Source organism: Rattus norvegicus, chromosome 4 (genome assembly GCF_021556685.1).
Source record: "Rattus norvegicus strain SHRSP/BbbUtx chromosome 4, alternate assembly SHRSP_T2T, whole genome shotgun sequence".
Lineage (NCBI taxonomy): Eukaryota > Metazoa > Chordata > Mammalia > Rodentia > Muridae > Rattus > Rattus norvegicus.
In genome coordinates, this window is record NC_141537.1 from 168,498,919 (window position 1) to 168,506,941 (window position 8,023).

Consider the following 8,023-nt stretch of genomic DNA (forward strand, 5'->3'; position numbering starts at 1 on the left):
TTTTGTGTTCTGCCAACTTGATTAAATTGATAATAAATTCTCAAAGTATTAGCAGGTAAGTGGATGGACCTAGAAAATATTAAATTGAGTGAAGTATCCCAGACACAGAAAGGCAGTTGCTACGTGTTCTCTTTTGACTGTGTCTTGTACCTGTGAATCCTTAGATTTGAATATATAGATTTGAATATAAAGAACTAACCGTGTGGTAGAGGAAAAGAAGATCTAGAGTAGGCAATGAAAGAGTAAAAGTGCTATGAAAAAATGACAAGAAATTAACTGACAAGGAGTGCCATAAAGGTAAAGAATAAAAGGACAAATAACACTAAATATGTTTGAAAAACAATAGGGAAACATATATTATATACTTCCTCATGTTCTATATTCAGAATATATAAATGAATATATATCAAATCTACTACATGTATACTTTAAATGAGTTATATCACTTGGTTGGTAATGCTTTCTGAATTAGACATAGACTACTTAAAAGAAACCACAGTACCAGGTATAGGCAACTTAGGTGCTTAGTCCTGATATTTCCCTCTACTTAATAGATGCCAACTCTCTGGTTTCTCCAGAGACTAAATGGAGAGTAATCGTGGCCTAATAATAGTCTTTAATAGGTGGTTTAGGAAGGCTTCAGTGGAAAATGTAGGGAGAAAAACAGAGCAAAAAAAAAAAAAAAACAGGCTTGATGCCTCACACTATGTACTCCTGGAAGCAGAAGACTTGAAGGAAGCCAATCTTGACTTTGGCTACCTGTTTTGCAACATAATAGTTCCTTCTGCTAAATGGCATTCAGCTCAGACCCATTTCCAGACTTCCAGACTTCCTGGAAAAATGAGTAAAGAATATTATGTATTATGAAAGAAAAATGTCACTTTGGAAGTCAATGAATGCAGAGAAATCATATTACAAAAGAGTTGACAGGCAAAGGTATTATGAAGAAAACCAGGGATGAAGAATGGGAAGGTATCAGCTTAAAATTCTACACATCATACTTTTTCGGCTTTAATTTTAGAATATTTACTGCAAATTTTTATGTATCAAATGTTCATTTTTATGATTCAAGAAATCTGTACATGTATATAATGCAATTTGATCAAATTACCATCTTTTCCTTCAACTTCCTGACTAGCCTCCTAACTGGTAATGTTTTCTGAACTTCATATGTTCTTTCTTTAAAAGTCACTGAGTCCTCCTGCATGTACAGTGGTGTAGAGTTACATTATTTACCTTAGGATGGTGATGCCCATTTCCAACCATTGTCCTGAACATAAAATAATTTTCTCTTCTACTTTTATTTATTTATTTACATTCCATCCATTGCTCCAACTCATGGATGCCATACCCCCTTGCCACTAAGATGCTGCTTCCCTTCTCCTCCACTCCTGGGGCATCTCCCTTCCCTAAAGCCTCAAGTTTCTTGAGGATTAAGTGCATCTTCTCCCACTGAGGCTATACCAGGCAGTCCTCTTCTACATTGTGCCGGGGGCCTTGGACTAGCCTTTGTATGATATCTTTGGATGATAGTTCAGTCTCTAGGAACTTCCAGGGGTCGGGGTTAGTTGAGATTGCTGGTATTCCTATTGGGTCACCTTCCCCTTCATCTCCTTCAATTTTTCCCCTAATTCCTCTATAGGGTCCAGAGTTCATTCTAATGGATGGGTGTATTAAGCATTTTATATAAAATTCTTCTACTCATAAATAATAATAGCTTTTCTTATGTTATGTTCATACACATATATACCTGTACTTTTCTTGTAGGCATCTCTAACATTACTTTTCTCCATTCATTTTAATAGCAATCATCCCTTACTGATATTTCCATAAATCTCTCCTTGTCTCTGTCTCTGTCTGTCTGTCTGTGTCATCAGAGTAGCGTGTATAATACCGGAATAAGTATCAACAGAAACATGAGCATATTTTAAATTTTACCAGTTTTAGGTCAACTTTCTGTTATCAATGTTACATTTTTTAACCATATCCAATAACTTAAAAGCCAATAGTCTATAACCAAGGCATATAGAGAATATTTATACATTTAAAACCAATCAGAAAACAAAATTGAAGTGGCTACACATATCTTAGCTATAGGTGCAAGGCTCCAAGGGCTGATTGAAACTGCTTTTTTAAGAGAAGCACCTTGTCACTTGCTAAATCTCCTTGAGACCAGGAATCCAAGTAGGCACACTCAAGTTTATCTTTTTGTTTGATTCTCCTGAATAAATTTTCAGGCGGTCTACCTCTATCAAATCTGATCAGTATGATTCTGTGAGGTTTCCAGAGCCTAATCACATACCTAGCAATAACCTCAACTTGAGCCACAACAAAAGCTGCACTGACCCCATTTTTTATCTCTACCTTCTCTCTGTTCCTTTTATCTCCTTTTCTTTTCTTTTTTTCTTTCGAGACCTTTTCTCCCTCTGACATACTTTCTTGTTGCTCTGTAAGGACCCTCTGACCTGTCCTAACGGCTCTAAGGGCTTCCTCACATCGTTTATCCTCTAAGCAGGCAGGGACCATTTGCCAAAGAGGTTTTGGTCCGGGCTTAAGCTTGCCATCAGTGGCTTCTCTATCCCACACAAAGAAAAAAAGAAACAAAATTACCAGCCTTGCCCACAAAGGATCCATAACTTTAGGTTTCTTCACAGTGGCTCTCCACCTAGGCCCATATCTTTCTTCCTCATATATGGCTGCCTCTTCCTCTAATTCCTCCTCCTTGGACTCTGACAATTCTTGCTCAGAGTCACTGCCAGCCAGTTCTAAGGCTTCTAATTCTTTTAATGGATACAAAGTATCCTCTCCGGATGACTTGTACTTCATCTTCCGGGGTATACCTATTTTTTCCTCCAGCGGCATTTCTTCCGCCTTTTGTATCTCTTTCACTTTTGTTTTAGTAACCTTTTCCTTTTTTGCGCGCTCCTAATTTCTCACTCTGCTCCGTTTCTGACATTCTCTCTTGAATGTTCTGTCCTGCCTTGACTATGTCCTCACATTTTAACACAACTAGCAAGAAGACAACAGTCACTATAAAAACGAGCAACAATCCCTCCACGGCAAGACTAAATCCAAAAAGGGGCATGCCTCTCGGAGCTTGCCTTTTAATTTACCTTCTCGCAGTTCTGAATCCTCTTCAGCACACTGAAGGGTCCCTTCGGCACCGGCGATGTTGGTTCCCGGGTTTCAGCACCACTTCTCGTGCGCCCAATGTCCCGCCAGCAAGAATGATGCGCGGCAACAGGATTCTTCTGCGAGCAAGCCTTTACTGTGTTACAGCTCTTCTTAGTGTTACAGCTCTTCTCAGTGTTACAACTCTCTTAGTGTTACAGCTCTCTTGAACAGGGACCCCGAGCAGCAAAGTCACTCGACTTATATACACAACAGTATGCTAATTATCTCTCAGGGATTGGTGGAGCATGGATCACCCCACTACTTGTCCTCCAGGGATTGGCGGAGAATGAATCACCTCATTAGCATATTAACAGTCAACTGACACCTGGTACATAAACCGCACATGTGCAGTACCGCTGTTCACCACTAGAGGGAGCCCTAGCAAGGGGACAAGCCTGCACATGCGCAGTAAGTTGTTTATATCCAGACAAGGCTGGATGTTGGCGCCATCTTTGTTTCGCCGCGCTGCTCTCTACACTTAAGTTTTAAGTTTGTAGTATAGAAGTTTTTTCACAGCTTGGGTTAGGTTTCTTCAAAAATGATTTTGATGCAGTGTGACTCATAGTGTTTTCATGTTTGCTTTTTAAATATGTTTTTAATGATATATGAACTGATTTATTCCTAAGTTGGATTTGTATCCTGCCACTTTGGAGAAGGTTTTAATCATTTTTCAGAGTTACAGCAGATATATGAATGGACTTAGAAAATTGTATATTGAGTGCAATAACCCACATCCAGAAAAGCACAAAGTAAATGTTAGCTAGGCTATTTTCTGACTAGACCATAACTTAATATAACCCATTTATTCTCATCTACATTCTACCACATGTCTGGTTACCTATGCTCAGGTAACATGCTCTGTCTCATCAGATCTTCACAGGCAAATCTCCCAGTGCCCTGCCCTATCCCAGAATCCTTTCTGCTACCCAGAACTCTCAACTCCTAATCTACTGTTTCATATAGACCATAGGTTCTTTAAGTGAAAGGTGCTGCATCCATAAAATACAAAGATATTCTTTCTAAAATGTATGAATATGTATGTAAGGATAATAATTAAAGAACATTTCATGAATTTGAGAAAGAATGGAAGAGGACAAAAAGAGTGGAAAAAGCTTTTGAAATTATACAAATACTGTACTCATGTAAGAAACCCATGTAACAATTAATAAACAGAAATAATGTTACTATGTACTAAGCCTGGGCATTGGAATTGAATCACCTTCATTGTTGTCAGTCTAGTTGACAACGCTTGATTAATTTTGGTAATGTCCATGTGTGTTGAGGTGTACAAGAGGTTTATAGACAGAAGTATATGTATCAGTAGAGAGGATAAGCTTCAAAAAAACCCACAGTGAGCAGAGTATATCTGTTAATTACTATAGCCAGATCTCCACCAATCATAACACATGTGCTCCTTTTTGAGACATATAACTATTTTTTTTAATATGGGTGTGATTTCTGCCCTGGTCTGAAATGTGTTAAGATTCTACATTTACATTAACAGCAATAGGATTCTCAGGCACATAAAGCCTTTCCCAGTATTAAAACATTTACTTCAAGGCAAAGATGGCTTGATGATAAATATAACATGGTCAAAAACCCTCCCAGTTTTACTAAGATAACAAAAGTCGGTAAAATAGAAGTGGCCAAAATCACCCCAAAGGAATTTAAACTGTAGGTGAATCCACGTGTTTAATGCTGTGAAAGTTGTGAGAGTCTTCTCAGCCATGTTCTATGAAGCTGAGATTGTGAATTCTTCTTTTTTATTGATCATTCCTTTAACTTACATCTCAAATGATATTCTACTTCCTGGTTACCCCTCCACAAATCCCCCATCCTATATCTACCCTCTCCTGTTACAAAGCAGTTTTAAACACTTTAAATATATGTGACAATCTAATATGTGCATAGGACGCTCTAAACAGCTCTTCAATAGCAACTCTGTGGTCCATGGACTGTTTTATTGACCACTTCTATGAGGCTTTCTGATTGATTTTCAATACAGAGGATTTTTTTGCCAAATCCTGATTCTGGATATTCTCTTTTTCCTTGTGAAAATGGTTTATTGATATCCTTTTTCTGAATTAATTAAATTTCCCCAATATGTCCCATTTATTATGGAATAATTCCTATATTTAGCCCTCAAATGCAATTACTAATATTATCTTTCCCACCTTATATGCATCCTTAATTTGGAACACAAGAATTTTGTGTTTCGTGACTCCTCTTTAGTACAATGTCTGGTGTTCTTTCTCTACTGTTACTGGTCTTATTAAACCTAGTCATTACTTTCACACTTTTGTCAGATAATTCAAATGACTTGATAAAACTTGCTGCCTCTATCATTCACTATGCCATGGAGAACTTCAAGGGGAAAAGGAGAGAAAAACAGCAGAAGAAAGAAACAGATTTTATGTCCCATACTATGTGCTCCTATAAGCAGAAGTCCTGGAAAAAGTCAGCCATGAAATTGGCCATGTATCCTGCAACACAGGGGTAGCTTCTGCGAAATGTCACTCAGCTCAAGTCAATTTCCTAACTTTTTTCAATGTCAACAATGAATGAAGATGATAATGTGTTATGAAAGAAAAATATCATCTTGGTTTTCAATGGACAACATGAAATCAGATTATGAAAGGGGTGACAAAAAAGGGAATTAGGGAAGAAGATGGAGATGAAGAATGGGCTGGTATACGTTTGGTTGTACAAGTTAAACACATTTTATTCTACTTTGATTTTGTAATATTTAAGCCAATTATTTATTTATACAGTGGTTGTTTTTTTATTAACTTGAGTATTTCTTATATACATTTCGAGTGTTATTCCCTTTCTCGGTTTCCGGGCAAACATCCCCCTCCCCCCTCCCCTTGTTTATGGATGTTCCCCTCCCCATCTTCCCCCCCATTGCCGCCCTCCCCCCAACAATCTAGTTCACTGGGGGTTCAGTCTTAGCAGGACCAAGGGCTTCCCATTCAACTGGTGCTCTTACTAGGATATTCACTGCTATCTATGAGGTCAGAGTCCAGGGTCAGTCCATGTATAGTCTTTAGGTAGTGGCTTAGTCCCTGGAAACTCTGGTTGATTGGCATTATTGTACATATGGGGTCTCGAGCCCCTTCAAGCTCTTCCAGTTCTTTCTCTGATTCCTTCATCGGGGGTCCTTTTCTCAGTTCAGTGGTTTGCTGCTGGCATTCGCCTCTGTGTTTGCTGTATTCTGGCTGTGTCTCTCAGGAGCGATCTACATCCGGCTCCTGTCGGGCTGCACTTCTTTGCTTCATTCATCTTGTCTAATTGGGTGGCTGTATATGTATGGGCCACATGTGGGGCAGGCTCTGAATGGGTGTTCCTTCTGTGTTTGTTTTAATTTTTGCCTCTCTCTTCCCTGCCAAGGGTATTCTTGTTCCCCTTTTAAAGAAGGAGTGAAGCATTCACATTTTGATCATCCGTCTTGAGTTTCATTTGTTCTAGGTATCTAGGGTAATTCAATCATTTGGGCTAATAGCCACTTATCAATGAGTGCATACCATGTGTGTTTTTCTGTGATTGGGTTACCTCACTCAGGATGATATTTTCCAGTTCCAACAATTTGCCTATGAATTTCATAAAGTCATTGTTTTTGATAGCTGAGTAATATTCCATTGTGTAGATGTACCACATTTTCTGTATCCATTCCTCTGTTGAAGGGCATCTGGGTTCTTTCCAGCTTCTGGCTATTATAAATAAGGCTGCGATGAACATAGTGGAGCACGTGTCTTTTTTATATGTTGGGGCATCTTTTGGGTATATGCCCAAGAGAGGTATAGCTGGATCCTCAGGCAGTTCAATGTCCAATTTTCTGAGAAACCTCCAGAATGATTTCCAGAATGGTTGTACCAGTCTGCAATCCCACCAACAGTGGAGGAGTGTACCTCTTTCTCCACATCTTCGCCAGCATCTGCTGTCACCTGAGTTTTTTATCTTAGCCATTCTCACTGGTGTGAGGTGAAATCTCAGGGTTGTTTTGATTTGCATTTCCCTTATGACTAAAGATGTTGAACATTTCTTTAGGTGTTTCTCAGTCATTTGGCATTTCTCAACTGTGAATTCTTTAGCTCTGAACCCCATTTTTAATAGGGTTATTTGTCTCCCTGCGGTCTAACTTCTTGAGTTCTTCGTATATTTTAGATATAAGGCCTCTATCTGTTGTAAGATTGGTAAAGATCTTTTCCCAATTTGTTGGTTGCCGTTTTGTCCTAACCACAGTGTCCTTTGCCTTACAGAAGCTTTGCAGTTTTATGAGATCCCATTTGTCGATTCTTGATCTTAGAGCGTAAGCCATTGGTGTTTTGTTCAGGAAATTTTTTCCCGTGCCCATGTGTTCCAGATGCTTCCCTACTTTTTCTTCTATTAGTTTGAGTGTATCTGGTTTGATGTGGAGGTCCTTGATCCACTTGGACTTAATCTTTGTACAGGGTGATAAGCATGGATCGATCTGCACTCTTCTACATGTTGACCTCCAGTTGAACCAGCACCATTTGCTGAAAATGCTATCTTTTTTCCATTTGATGGTTTTGGCTCCTTTGTCAAAAATCAAGTGCCCATAGGTGTATGGGTTCATTTCTGGGTCTTCAATTCTGTTCCATTGGTCAATCTGTCTGTCTCTGTACCAATACCATGCAGTTTTTATCACTATTGCTCTGTAATACTTCTTGAGTTCAGGGATACTGATTCCCCCTGAAGTCCTTTTATTGTTGAGGATAGTTTTAGCTATCCTGGGTTTTTTGTTATTCCAGATGAATTTGCAAATTGTTCTGTCTAACTCTTTGAAGAATTGGATTGGTATTTTGATGGGGATTGCATTGAATCTGTA